This window comes from Typopeltis vanoorti, chromosome 19 (assembly GCF_054136105.1).
Source record: "Typopeltis vanoorti isolate ZY-2024b chromosome 19, IOZ_Tvanoo_1.0, whole genome shotgun sequence".
NCBI lineage: Eukaryota > Metazoa > Arthropoda > Arachnida > Uropygi > Thelyphonidae > Typopeltis > Typopeltis vanoorti.
The window spans coordinates 40566560-40582291 of record NC_143567.1 but is presented as its reverse complement, the minus strand read 5'-3'; the positions used below and the strand labels follow the sequence as shown (position 1 = coordinate 40582291).

At 38.0% G+C, this 15732-nt stretch overlaps 1 pseudogene across 1 annotated transcript; it reads right to left on the bottom strand.

Annotated features, from left to right (window-relative positions):
• Positions 1-994: 994 nt before the first annotated feature.
• Positions 995-3774, bottom strand: LOC150096027 (cuticle protein 14 pseudogene; annotated as a pseudogene). Its single transcript, XR_016549987.1, has 3 exons — positions 3691-3774; positions 1482-1607; positions 995-1348 (listed from the first exon to the last, which is right to left on the bottom strand). The product of XR_016549987.1 is annotated as a cuticle protein 14 pseudogene (transcript).
• Between the last annotated feature and the right edge of the window lie 11958 nt (positions 3775-15732).

Below are 15732 nucleotides of genomic sequence, written 5' to 3'. Positions count from 1 at the left end.
TGATTGATTTTGTTAAGATTTGTTAAGACAGTGGTCATGGAACCCTGTTAATTAAGACATTTCTCATATTATTCAAAATCACATGATTTCCCTTTGACACATTTTCTGGAATAATACATTTAGAAAACTGTGGTCTTCGTATTGGCTGCAAATGAAGTTCTTGCATATCATGTTTCTAATTCCAATATAATGTAGTCGACCGAAATATACTTTTCTTGCTCTCAAGTAGCGGTTATAATTTGTACTACACTGGTACATTATCCCCTATTTAAATACTGCAATTTACAATAATTTTCTAATTTTGTCTCCCGAATGTTAGTTGCAGAAAGAAGAGCTTATCCAACGTGTACTGTTAGTTAATTGTACACCAAAATGAACGGAAAATTTTTTTTTCAAGGTTAATGCTTAAGTTGTTTACGTGTTGAATATCAAGGACGTTATAACGTAACTGGTTCTTATTAAATACGCCTGAAGTTTAATAATTAATGAAAAGAATTCTGGTGAGCAAAATTATTATCATTTTTTTAAGTTGAATTATATAGAAGACACGTGTTAGAATACTATGATTGCAGAAAATAGGTTGCAGTTTCTGATGTTTAGTTCCTAATTTTGACACTAGGTGTAATTATTATATTTTGTTTTGTGTTTTTCGTATTATTTGTTTCCTAATGCATACAAAAGAAATGATAAAAGTTATATGCACAGTAAATGCACACATGGGATATATGAATTATTAATATTTGATGAATTTAATAACAATTAATGATTTAATTATTAAAATTCCAAGTTTTATTAATATTAATTAGTATTAATAAAATGATTTTAAGTTAACTCTCGGTTAATGTTAATAAAGTGACTTAAAATATTATCTAAAGTCTTCGAGGAAAAACCAGTTTCGAACTCTATTGATAAACAAAACATAATGGTCGATTTAAAGATATTTATTGACTTTATAGATCAAAATTCATACCGAGATTATTTACAAAATTCAATTTTATTCTGGAAATGGATTGTTTAATGTCCGAAGTCCTATACGATATCCGTAAGGAAGGGGTGGGGATTCGGGGTTTTCCGCGTGAGTATGAGAAGCTCCTTCATTGATGTTTGGAATCCTTTTTTCGATCAGCACAAATGCAGGATTGGAGCTACCGAGATCAGGTTCATTGCTTTTTATATCTGCAGTAAATCCATACAAATCAGCGATGTAGTTGACGATTCTTATGCGTCCGTCTTTATCTGTTACCCCATAAGATCCCATTTTATCTCCAAGGGCATCGCCTCGTTCTCTATGATAGGATCCACCTTTTTCGTTTTCCTCGTTGTAGCCGAAGTCGTAATTTCCTTTACCCTAAAGGGAATAAAAATACATATTAAGGGTCGTATAGGGACAAAAGTATTTATTTAATTTCAATTTCTTGCCTAGAGAATTCTTCTTTCTCATCACAGCAGATATGTGCGCACGTATAAAGCATTATACTTACATCTTGCTGAAAAAACTGTGCCACTGGTCCGTTTGTTTCCAATCCAGAAGCTAGTCTTCGTATAGTTCTATGATATTCCACATTTGCATTAACCACAGCGAATAGGAAACCTAAGAAAACAGTCTGCTAAAAAAAAAAATCTTCTTAGGGATTTAAAAATGCAATATCTATTTATAAATACTGAAATTCCAATATAATAATGATTAAAAAACAGTAAATTATTCGAAATAAAGGACGAAAGCCAGACTGACATTTATTTTATTTCGGAATATACGAAGTGTATTTTCCGACAAACAATAAAGCGCCATCTAACGACCAACAGCCGTACTTTCTCTTACACGGATAAGTGAAAAATACAAACACGTACGTCCCATGTCTGATTGGACATGTCCTCGAACACTGAGGTAATAAAGCTCAGCAACATAAAAATGATACTGATGATATTGTTAAACATACACACACACACAAATAACTTTTCTCTCTACGATATCCATTTTTAAAATGCTTCATACATAAAGAAACTTTTTATATAACGTTTCAATAGCAAAGATTTAAAATAGCGTCTAATACTAATACGATATTTATTTAATAGACAGAGATATAAGTATTTACTGATTATTGTCAAAGCCCTGAATACGCACCTTCATTACTGGATAGACGAGGGTGTACGTGAACTAGTTAACTGTTTAAGTAACTTATATACTTGACGGAAAGCAAGAAAATAGGTCTTTCTCCCTCTTTAATTTCTACTAGGAAATTCTGCATCTTAAAGATTAGGAATTGCGATTACAGTGATATTATTTGTTTTAATCCTGGTATTTATAACTCCGTAGATATTTTCAATGCCTGTAGTCTACTCTGTCACCTTCGTCTTCCAAGAATTGCTTAAACTTCTTACGAAATTTCCAAGAGATAGAATCGATTTCAAAACTGATCTGGTTTCTTTCGATGTTTTATTTCTAATCCCCAAAGCGAGCCTAGAATTTATTAACTCTCTCTCTCTCTCTCTCTCTCTCTCTCACACACACACACACACACACACACACACACACACACACACACACACACACACACACACACACACACACACACACACACACACACACACACACACACACACACACACACACACACACACACACACACACACACAAAGTTTATATTCCTCTGATGACGACGAATCAACAGATGAAGAAATCCACAAAACTTACAGAAAAAGAATGAAAACAGACGTAGATCCTCCCAATGACGACTTATTTACAACTAAGGAAATCGAATCAGTATTAAGATCAATGGATGCAAGAGAAACTCCTGGAGAAGACGGAACAACCAGCGATATACTCCTAAGAGCGTTTGTCGAATTCCCCGAATTCATAACAACAGTTTACAACGAATGCCTAAAATTAAGGCGATTTCCTTTAGTATGTAAAGGCTCCCAAATTATGCCCATAATCAAACCAGGAAAAGAAACATCCGAAGAAATTAGCAAATACAGGCCAATGAGTCTCATAAATATTGCTGGTAAGGTGCTAGAAAAACTTCTAATAAACCGAATAATGCACACTACGTCTACTCAAGAAACCTATTAAGCAGCAATCGATATGCATTTAGACCTCAGTCCAGCACAGAAGACGCAATTATGGTAAGATTCACAGAAGACAGTCTACAGAAAGACGTACAGAAAATTATTTTACAAACTGAAGAGCAACCTTGATATTAAAAACCACAGCTGTAACGAAAGAAGTCAAACGAGGCTGCCCGCAAGGCTCCTGCTGTGGACCAGGCTTCTGGAACATCCAGTACGACTCGCTATTAAGACTTACTTTCACTACTGAAACAAAAGTCACAGCTTTCTCCGATGATGCAATGATAATGATTCGGGGACGCGACGGCTTACAGTTAGAAGTAACGGCCAACGAAGAACTCTTTAAAATTGTAGAGTGGGCACGTGAGAAAAAAGTTACCTTCAATAGCCCAAGTCTAAAGTGCTCCACATTAAAAATCAAAACAACTTGTAACGGTCTTCCTAAATGGGGAAATTCTCGAGGTAGCCAGTGAGCTAAAATACCTACGAGTAATAATAGATGAACCTTCGATAAGCATATCTCATATGTTGAAGAAAAAAAACCTTACAAATTGCAAGCCATCTAGCAAAGTTGGCAAGGATTAAGTGGGGATTAGGCCAACGACCGCTGAAAACAATATATACCGGAGCTATACTGCCATCGATATCGTATGCTTCACCAGCTTGAAAAGATGCACTATCTAAGAAAAACCGACAAAATTTAAGCATGCTGTAGTTCAACGTCTTACAGCCATACGTATAATTAAAGGATACAGAACAATATCTTTCGAGGCAACTTGCGTTATTGCTGGTCTAACACCGATCTGCCTGAAGATGCAAGAGTTCTGTCTTATACATGAAGTCATTTCTGGAAGTGATCGAAATTACAACGAACGTTCGCTTCACTGCAGTAAGTGGCTTCAAAGAGAACGTGTATTAAGGAGAAGGAAAGCTTTGAAAGCGACGATTTCCATATATACACTGACGGAAGCAAAAGCGAAGGGAACGTCGGTTGTTCTTTCATTGCATATTACAGACAGCTCACTACACAAGAACGCTGCTCCAGACTGCATCCTCTCTGTTCCAACAACCAAGCAGAATTATTTGCTATAGTTCAGTCGCTCGCATATCTCCGGGAATTAGAATTCAACATCTTTCATCAAAAGGCAGCAACAATTTATAGTGATAGTAGAAGCACTATAGACGCCATAAACGAACGGTTAGAAAGAAGTTATCAAAAGTATTCAAAATCAGCTAGAAAACCACTTGCAGAAGAAATAAGCCCAAACTTGTGGGAAGATGAAGAATGGCAAATATCTAAAACATATATAGGTGTATTCGAACGGTTGAGTTCAACTTTAGATAGAAAAAATATTTTGTCATTGGGTGTGAGTCCACCACCTTGCTTACTGAGCTTAAGGGTTGGATTATGTAAAAGGTATGGTGTTTATTCTCAACAATATGGCTACAGGATTGTCTAACCTCTGGTCCACTACGGTAAGAATATGCTATATTTGCACAATTTATGAGTGGGATTATCAGACATAAAACAGAGTTTACGTTAGCAAACTGAGTATGCAACTTCCTTCATTACGTCACGTCAGTGTCTTAACTAAGATCTCTCCCCTTCTTAGCAAGCCTTTGATTGTACCTTGAGATCGTTAGTTTTTTTGTTTGTTTGTTTGTTTGTTTGTTTGTTTCATCTTAGGCTCTCATATCCATGGTTTCAAGTTATGGTGGTTATACCTTTGTCTAACATGCTGCTGAGTTTGGCGAGGATCCTCTGAAATCATAGACCGCCTTGCATAGCGTAATTAACCAATGGAATCCACTGATAGAAACAGATTATTCATTTGAGTTTAAATATCTGCTGCGTGAGTCACTTTGAAAACGGATTGTATTGGAGATGGAAAGCTATAAATGAATTACAATTTTTTACTGTGAGAATGAGAAATGAAAAAAAGTCTGTTTGTTGATCTTTAAAAAAAAGCCAATAAAACTACAAATATTGTGTATACTCAATTTCTGTATGGTGGTTACATGCGTATCCAGATATAAATAAGTATGTTTGGATTCACCAAATAGACAGGTGAATTTTATTCGTCTTCCTTCATAAAGTTTCTTTGCATATTCACTGGAAACTTGAAATCAACAAGCCAAAAACAATACTGTTAAAACTGTGCCTTTTAAATTCAACAACGCGCATGCGTAATGTAGATTATCTTTGTTGGATTCGCTGCATAAGGCTGACATAAAAATTTAACCATACAAAAGTTTGTTTTTAGACATGTTCCGCAAAATATATAGCAACTGATAAATTCTTTTCTCACCAGTAATTATGTTGACTCTGCTCTGGAGAGATTTTGATGAAATATTCTGTGTGGGATTCTTGCTAGCATTGATAACGGGATGTGGTTGTGCTATTGCTTTAGTTGCATTCGCACAGGCGAGCTTAACCTGATCACTGAAATAGGCCAAGATGTTTTATTTCTGTGTGCGGTGGGATTTTGGTGTTAAACATAAGCATGTAGCCTTTTGGAGCAGAAGACCACCCAGCAAAAATATTTAGTACCAACTTATTCAGGAAAGAGTACTAAATCGAAAAAAAGTATTAAATATTTATTTGCATTCTGGAAGTATTTATTCATTATTTTTTTTTTATCAGATTTTGCTAAATTAACTCTTCAGAAACTGTAAAATCTGCAGCTGAGGAATGTTTCAATTTTTCTTTTGTCAAAAGGAGTCCATTCATCGAGGGAGTTTGTAGTTGGTTTCTTATTTTATTCTTATTTATTCTCACTGCTGAAAATATTCTTTCAGTTGCTGCTGATGAATGAGGGAGGCACAGTACAACTTTAACTAATGTTGTTAAATTAGGAACCATTTGTTCTCCTACTGCATATTTCATTTGAAAAATTTGATTCCAAAAATGTCAAAAAACTGCCCATTGTCGGCTGGATTTATCTTTTCAATGGGGTCCAAATTACGCTGTGAATCAATAAAAGGTAGTTACTCATATTACAATATTTCATTTTTACACTTGTTTTTATTGTTGTAATGATCTTATAACACGCGAGAAAAGTTTGAATAGCGAAGAATATATATTCATTGGCTAATTGGCCAATAATTGGCTAATCGGCCAATTTGGCCGACTGGCCAAATTTCATTGGCCAGTCGGATTGCGTGAGTATGGGATGGGGGGGGGGTAGAGAACGTTAGCGAACAGTGAGAGGGGGAGGAAAAAATTGAAATCATGCTTGTGTCACTGAATGTGACGTATGGGGAGGGGAAGAAGAGAAAAATATTAAACTTATATGTCTAACTCTCATGTTGTTGTTATGGTTATTATTCGTAAGGAAGAAAGTACTAGATCTGTTGATGAACGTACTAGAACACCAAAAGTATAAAAAGTACCAGAATACGAAAAGTACTAGTAGTGGTCACCCTGTTTTGGAGATTGGTTTTCTAGTGAGGAGTACTAGCGAGCCTTTTTTTTTTTTTTGTTTCATTTTGTTGCCATTTTGTAAACATCAGCATCAACTGGTAACTTTTGTGGCTGGATGGATCTCATTCCCGTGGATTATAATCCCTTCATCTCTAAGAAGTTGGTTTAAACGAATAAGAGATTATCGAGCACCTGGCTCGCCCAATTTAGGGCGGTGTGGGAACGCTTGTACCGATGAGCAGAACTGCTTTCGGGCGCTTGTGTTTCCATCTGTCGTTTTCATCGTAGTTAGATGACTCTCGAATGAGTTGATTGGGGTGAATAGCTGCCTGTGCGAAATATGTAGAGGCAGTTTCATGGAGAAACGTGGGAATATCCGGTATGTTAGCATCTCGATGGAGGAGAGCATTCCTGACAAATCACGGAGCATCAAATATCATACGTAGACACCTGTTTTGGATAACTTGTAGTTTTTTGATGTTGCTGGGGAAGTGTGAACGCAAGCCAGTGATCCGTATGTTAAAATGGGTCTGCTAATTGTTTTGTAGATCCGTAGCTTGTTTTCGATGCCGGCTTGGCTTCTTCGGATGAGAAGAGAGAAGAGCTGGACAATTGAGGAATTTGATTTCTTGCAGGCATAGACGATGTGAGGGTTAAAACTGAGGCGGTTATCTAGTTGTATACCTAGATATTTGGTTTTGGATTTCCATGGAATAGCTGTGTTGAAAAGTTTAACTTCTAAGTAGTGGGATGCTTTCCGTCTCGTGAAAATAATGGCATGCTTTCGTCAGCATTAACAGCTATCCTCCATTTCCTGAACCATTTTTCCAGATTTGTTGCTGCGATTTGTAAGCGCTGCGTAGCTAAGTGTGGTCTGAGAGACCTGCTCAGAATTGCCATGTCGTCGGCATAGCAAGCTATGATGGTTGAAGCCGTGCTTGGGACGGCTTCAACGAAGATGATAAAAAACAGCGATCCTTGAGGAACACTTGCAGTAATTCTTTTCAAGGAGGATCTGAGTCCGCACAGCTTTACTTGGAATTTCCGTTTTTTTTTTTTTTTTTTTTTAGAAAGGAGTCAATGAGTTTAGTGAGGTAAAGCGGAATGTTGGCTGTGATTAATTTATAGATAAGGCCTTTGTGCTAAAGCTTATCACATCAGCATCAACCATTAACGTTACTGACAGGATGGGTGAAGCAGTAGTGCTTTTCATATTCCCCTTTATCTGTAATGAGAGTTGTTTGGGAATGGGAGGTTTGTGAGCAATTAAGCGCGCCCTCTGGGGGGGGGCGAAGTTGTGTTAGTTATGATTGGTTGAGAGAAGAATAGCCTTCGGTCTTTTGTGTTTGTAGTAATCAGTCTCATTGTAATTGACAGCTTGTACGATTAGTGGGTTTGAATGTAAATTGGACTTTCAGGAAGAATTTTTCTGCAAGATCACAAAGAAGGGAGGAAATGTATGGAGTGCCGGTTTCTTGGTGAATCTGTGAATTTCTGATGAACCACGGTGCATCCAGGATTTATTTTGGATTCTCTGCAATTTTGAAATGTTTGATCTTGAAGTGTGACTCCATGCTGGTGAGGCGTAGGTAATGACTAGACGTATTACCATCCAGTAAAGAAGCAATTTATTATGTAGGTTCAATTTGCTCTTGCGGTTGATCAATGGGTAGAGCTGTGCGATTACTTTGGAAGATTTGAAGCCAATGAGATTGATGTGCTTGTTAAAAAGGAGTTTCTTATCCATTAATACCCCAAGATATTTGGTCTCTGATTCCCATGGGATCTTATGACCAGAGAGTAGGATGTCTTCTTTATTGCAGACCTTTCTCCTAGAAAACAGCATGGCTGAGCTTTTGAGGGGGTTCACTTGAATCCTCCAGTTGGTGAACCAGTTTGTTAGCTCATTGATACTTCCTTGGAGTGTGGTGATTGCAAGGCAAGGGCTGAGCGATCTTGCTAGAATAGCGGTGTCGTCGGCATAATGGGCCGTAGTGATTGTTCTTGAATTGAGAGAATATATGCTATGTAAGTTGTTAAAAGTATTAGGGCCAGAAAAGAACCGTGAGGTACTCCCGACAGAATTTTGCGCCTTGATGACACAATTCCATTGAGTTTTACTTGCATGTATCTTTCACTAATATATGAGTATATGAGTTTCGCTAGTTTAATTGGGATATTGTTTTCAATTAGTTTGAAGATAAGGCCTTGATGCCAGACCTTATCAAAGTCCTTGGCAACATCTAAAAATACAACAGCAGCAGTATAAAGGTGCCAGTTAAAACCATGGGTGATATGTTCTGTTAGTCGGTGAATTTGTTGTACTCTGTTGTAAGCTTTGCGAAACCCAAATTGCTCATTTGGGATTATTTTCTGTTTGTCCACTGCTGATTGTAGTCTTGATAGGATGACCTTTTCGGTTAATTTGCCAAGACAGGAAAGAAGATTGATGGACCTGTAGCTTTGGAGAAGTTGTGGGTTATTACCAGGCTTTTTCAGAGGTATAATGTCAGCGATTTTCCAATCTGTGGGAAAGCACTGTAATCTTTAAATGGAATTGGTTATATTAACTAGATGAATTATGGCTTTCCGTGGGAGTAGCTTTATTATTCTATTTGTAATGCCGTCGGGGCCGGGAGCCTTTTTGTTCTTCAGATGGGAAAAAATTTTATTATTTCTGTTTTAGATTTGGGGTGATGGTTTATGAATCATCCTTAGGCTGTCTTAATGCTTTTCTAACTTTACGATGAACTTTGTAAATGAGATTGATATTTAAGTTTACGTAAGATGGAGCAAGACAAAGAGGAAGACCGAGAAGAAGGTGGAGAGATGAACTGGAACAAATTACAGGAGTGAGATGGATGAGAGAAGCAGAAAACCGAGTGATCTGGAAAATCATTGGGGAGACCTTCGTCCAGCAGTGGACAGAACCAGGTTGAAGAAGAAGAAGAAGATGGGCTGCATTGATTTTCCAGCTTGTCAATTAGGGCTTCTACTTTTTCTTCATCTGAGTGTGCAATTCCAAGATTGGTCTTCAAAGGGGGAAGGGATTGTCTTTTGCTACGAAGAGATTTTACAAATTTCCACATGGAGTTATCTTCTGGGTTGATTTCCATGAGTTTGGATTCCTATTTGGAATTCCTGTGTATCTGGAGGGCTTCTCGAACCATCCTGTTCAGGTCGTTTAAGGTTATTTTGTCCTGCGGGGCTCTGGTGTTGTGATATCGCTCTCTGGCTTTATTTTTGGCCCTAATCAGGTCCATTATCTCTTCTGCGATCCAGTTGGAAGCGTGGAAAACAGTGGTTTGAGTGACTGATGCTATTGCTGTGTTGATTTGCCTAGTTAAATTGCTTACAGCTTGGTCTATGTCTTCTTTTTTACGAATGACAGGGGGTGGACCGATGTGGACTGGGAGAATCTTAGGGAGGTTGTTAGTTTATGGTAAGAAAGAATGATGGGGAGAGAGCTAATCTTGAAGTCCTAGCCTAAGCAGTATGGGATTATGATCTGAGTTAAGCTCTTCTAATGTCTCCAGTTGGTATTGATATATAATGTTTCTGAGGATAATTTATGTCTAATACATCAGAACTTCCTGATGGCTGTAGCGTGTGGGCTCAGTGGGTCCAGCTACTATTGATGAGTTGAGTGACGTGTAGTTGAATAAGGTACGGCCTTTGGAGTTGATTGACATCAGCATCAAAGTCCTTATAAGGACTGGCTTAAAGGGGCGAAGCAAGAATACTTTTCATCTTCCTCGTTATCTGTAGAAGACAGTGTAAGGATAAGGTATTATTGAGCTATTAAAGCTCTGATCATGGCAGGAGGATAACAGCAATAGCCGAGCCTCAGTTAGAACTTCATTGGCTACAAGCATTGCCATCCATTACCCTCCAAGGGTATTGGATTGAGTGAATCAATCACCGCATCTCACGGTCGATGGATTCCCGTGTGCATGTCCTCATCAGCATCAATCCTTATAAGGACTGACTTAAAGGGGCGAAGCAAGAATGCTTTTCATATTCCCCGTTATCTGTAGAGGACAGTGTAGGGATAAGATGTTATTGAGCAATTAAAGCTCTGATCATGGCAGGAGGGTAACAGCAATAGCCGAACCTCAGTTAGAACTTCATTGGCTACAGTATTGCCATCCATTACCCTCCAAGGGTATTGGATTGGATGAATAAATCACCGCATCTCACGGTCAAGTTCTTAAAAGAACTGGGCGATGGACTGAGTCCTTGACTCTTTATCCCGTCATCTGAATGAAGAAAATCTGTGTGGATGAGATGTTATTGAGTTAAAAAGCTCTAGTCATGGCTGGGTAACGGCAATAGCCGAGCCTCAGTTAAAACTTCATTAGCTACAGCATTGCCATTTGTTACCCTGATTAGTAAGTAAAGGGTAAAATCTCAAAAAATCAGACGATCTCTAGGCCACTCATTCGTGGGCGAAAGACCGTCCAAATCTCAGCGTTGGTTCTACTCAGTGAAACTCGACCACTGAGCAGAACCGCTCAAATTCCGAAGAAAATACTTCACCGGCAAGAACCCCTCAGCGGGCCGTGCCGGAGAACACTTTCTCCGGAGACTCAAAGTGCTCCCTTAAGGCAAAAACCCCAAGGGAGCGAACTCAAAAACTCACACTCAGGATAACAGCAACAGCCGAACCTCAGTTTACTTCCTCGGTTCAGCATTGCTAATTGTTACCCTGATTAGTAAGTAAAGGGTAAAATCTCAAAAAATCGGACGATCTCTAGGCCACTCCATAGTGGGCGAAAGACCGTCCATGTCTCAGCGTTGGTTCCACTCAGTGTCGGCCGCCCCGTTCAAGCACCCCAACGGGCTCCCCGACTCCTGAGCAGAACCGCTCAAATTCCGAGGAAAATAATTCACCGACAAGAACCCCTCAGCGGGCCCTGCCGGAGAACACCTTCCCCGGAGACTCAAGGTGCTCCCTTAAGGCAAAAACCCTAAGGGAGCAAACTCAAAAACTCACACCCAGGATAACAGCAACAGCCGAACCTCAGTTTACTTCCTCGGTTCAGCATTGCTAATTGTTACCCTGATTAGTAAGTAAAGGGTAAAATCTCAAAAAATCGGACGATCTCTAGGCCACTCCATAGTGGGCGAAAGACCGTCCATATCTCAGCGTTGGTTCCACTCAGTGACGGGCTCCCCGACCACTGAGCGAACCGCTCAAATTCCGAGGAAAATAATTCACCGGCAAGAACCCCTCAGCTGGCCGTGCCGGAGAACACTTACCCCGGAGACTCAATGTGCTCCCTTAAGGCAAAATCCCTAAGGGAGCGAACTCAAAAACTCACACCCAGGATAACAGCAACAGCCAAACCTCAGTTTACTTCCTCGGTTCAGCATTGCTAATTGTTACCCTGATTAGTAAGTAAAGGGTAAAATCTCAAAAAATCGGACGATCTCTAGGCCACTCCATAGTGGGCGAAAGACCGTCCATGTCTCAGCGTTGGTTCCACTCATTGACGGCCGCCCCGTCCAAGCACCCCGACGGGCTCCCCGTTTAAGCAGAACCGCTCAGCGTTGGTTCCACTCAGTGTCGGCCGCCCCATCCTAGCACCCCGATGGGCTCCCCGACTCCTGAGCAGAACCGCTCAAATTCCGAGGAAAATAATTCACCGACAAGAACCCCTCAGCGGGCCCTGCCGGAGAACACTTTCCCCGGAGACTCAATGTGCTCCCTTAAGGCAAAAACCCTAAGGGAGCGAACTGAAAAACTCACACCCAGGATAACAGCAACAGCCAAACCTCAGTTTACTTCCTCGGTTCAGCATTGCTAATTGTTACCCTGGAAGTCCTAAAAAGGACTCTACTGAACCATCTCACAGTCAAATATCACATGATAAATATTTTAATAATCATTATTATTATTTCATTTCTGTGTCTTTATTATTCCTCAGAATTATTTACATATTTGCTTTAATTATTCATATACATCTATAAAATGGTAATTTCATTTTAAAATCTAAATGTTTTTAAAATTAATTTTTAATTTAATTAAAATAATTATTTTTTAGAATGATGTAATAAACGAACGAATTTATGCTTTTACTTTTCTTTGTTAGCCATAGTGGTTTATATTTTAAGAAACAGTTATTTTCAACATTACCTAAAAGGAATTTAAATGAACAGAAACATAGTTTGCTTGAAAATTTATTAAAGATTTTACAAATAATATTTTTTCGATGTAACAGTATTAACGTTACAACTAACATAATCACTACATAAACGTTATTCCAGAAACAATGAAATCAAGTAAACAATTATGCTGATATGCGAAGCGCCCTCTCTCGGGAAAGTGTATCACTGATTACTAAGCATATTATAAATGATCGTATCGTAAACACCACAAATAATTTAAATATTATCTTTCGAATATCACCCAAATACGAGAAATGGATATAAAATCATGCAAGCTCAGATTTGACTAGCGTAAAAACTGTGTTTTGAATTCTCTGAATTTTTAAAAAAATATGCTTTAAATAATCCTGTAATTTAAAGAACCTTCTCAATCCACATTTTAAAGTTTGTTTATCGTAGAAAATTCACATATATTAGTTAAAGAAATTAACAATCTTTTACATGATCTTTTGGTTCTCTCCAAACTCGTGGCGTGCTAAAAGTAGCAGAAGGATCTTTTCCATGAATCAGCTTCTTACACATTCTGCTGCGTACGTTTTAAGAGCAGCGTCCCACAAAACAAAAAGACAAGTAATACGGATTGAAATATAAATTTTATTTCTCCCATAAAGGAGCATGTAACGGTAAGATGTTAATAATCCCATGGTCACGTGTGTCCTGTTAAGACGGGTTTGGGTGGGCCAATTGTATTTTTATTTTCAGTAACTTTAATATTCTAATATTGTTAATGAGTTAAAATATTAAAATGATAATTGTTGTTCCCCTAAGGTAGACTGTTGAAAAGAAAATGAAATAAATAGAAGCAAAATAAAGAATTAAATAAATTGAAGTAATATTATATATTGTCAGCTCTGGTTCAGTTTTTCTGCTTTCTGATTTTTTATCTCTCTCAAGGCGATTGTTTTGCACGCTCTCAAGGGAACAGAAGTTGGTGATTGTACTAGCTCCACCTTTCCCTCCAGCTGTCTTTAATGTTCAGCTCATCGTTTTTTTTTTTTTTTTTTTTTTGTTCTTCTCCTTCTGTATGGAGTTTGGTAGCTAGCTAATTTGTATTTTGTCCTTGCCCTCAATTTGATCTTCATGTACGTGAAAGTTGAAACTTTCATGTCCTCCTGCTGTCTGTTTGATAACTTTTGTATCGATGGAAATCCAAAGAAATTTAAAAAAAAATCCCATTAACGAAAAATGTTTAAAATAATTATTTTTAATTGTTCGTTTTTCCTTTTTTTCTCTGTGTTCAATAAAATTTTTATTTCTTCGTTATATATTTTATTTACTCATTCATCCGTCAGACTTTTATACATAATAGAATGAAAAAAATTTGTATCTGTTAATTATCATCTTTCTCTCGTAAAGGAACATAATATTATTATACAACCCATCTGGCTGATTGAGATAATAATAACAAACAAGTAATCATTGATTTATTATAGTCCTTATAAGGACTGTCTTAAAGGAGCGAAGCAAGAATGCTTTTCATCTTCCCCGTTATCTGTAGAGGACAGTGTAGGAATAAGGTGTTATTGAGCTATTAAAGCTCTGATCATGGCAGGAGGGTAACAGCCAAGCCTCAGAACTTCATTAGCTACACCATTGCCATCCATTACACTCCAAGGTTATTAATCACCGATGTTTAAGTAAAGGCGAACTGTAAAAATTCGGACGATCTGCAGACCACTCCATAGTGGCCGAAAGACCGTCCATATCTCAGCGTTGGTTCCACTCAGTGACAGGCTCCCCCACCACCGAGCAGAACCGCTGATATGGACGGTCTTTCGGCCACTACGGAGTGGTCCGCAGATTTGCCTTAAGGTAGCAATTTGAGTCTCCGGGGTTGTATTCACCGACAAAGCCCCTCAGCGGGCCGTGCCGGAGAACACAACCCCGGAGACTCAAATTGCTACCTTAAGGCAAAAACCTTGAGAGCGTACTCAAACTCTCGACGCCCCAGGGAGTAATAGCAACAGCCAAACCTCAGTTAAACTTCATTGGAAAAGCATTACCCTCCAAGGGTATTATTAATCACCGCATTTCACGGTCGATTAACTCCCCAATATGTTTTAATTTCTTAAAAGAACTGGGCGATGGACTGAGTCCTTGACTCTTTATCCTGTCATCTGAATGAAGTAAATCTGTGTGGATGGAGTGTTATTGAGCTAAAAAGCTCTAATCATGGCTGGGTAACGGCAATAGCTGAGCCTTAGTTAAACCTTCATTGGCTACAGCATTGCCATTTGTTACCCTGATTAGTAAGTAAAGGGTAAAATCTCAAAAAATCGGACGATCTCTAGGCCACTCCATAGTGGGCAAAAGACCGTCCATATCTCAGCGTTGGTTCCACTCAGCGACGGGCTCCCTGACCGTGCCGGAGAACACCCTCCCCGGAGACTCAAAGTGCTCCCTTAAGGCAAAAACCTTAAGGGAGAGAACTCAAAAACTCATCACACAGGATAACAGCAACAGCCGAACCTCAGTTAACTTCCTTGGTTCAGCATTGCTAATTGTTACCCTGGAAGTTCTAAGAAGGACTTTCAAACCAATATGTTTTAAAAACAGAATATGTTTTTTTTCTTGAACAAATATATTATTATTTTTATGGTGTTTTATAATATTATGTTTATTTCGCCATTTTATTTAGTTATTTATACTTTAATGCATTAATAAAATTATTTTTATTAATGCATTAAACTATTATTTTGCTAAACTACTTTATATATATGTTTTAAAATATTTAATACCAGTTATTATAATGTACGTACTATGACCACGCCATCTAAAGGAAACAGCAAACAACTAAAGTTTGCTTGATATACAAAAGGTGATATTCTTAATATCTCAGAAAAAATCTAATCCTAAACCATTTAAAACTAATTTTCAGAATTTTTTTTTTCGGCGAAAATATAAGTCAGTCGGAAGTAAATATATATATATATTTAATTTGTTTTAAAATCTTTGCTAGCCTGGTTAGCTAAATAGCTAGCGTACCAAATTTCCATCCAACAGGTTGTGAATTCTGATCCCACCATTAAATAAAAGAAATAATAAAAAAAAATATAGAAAATCAATACCAA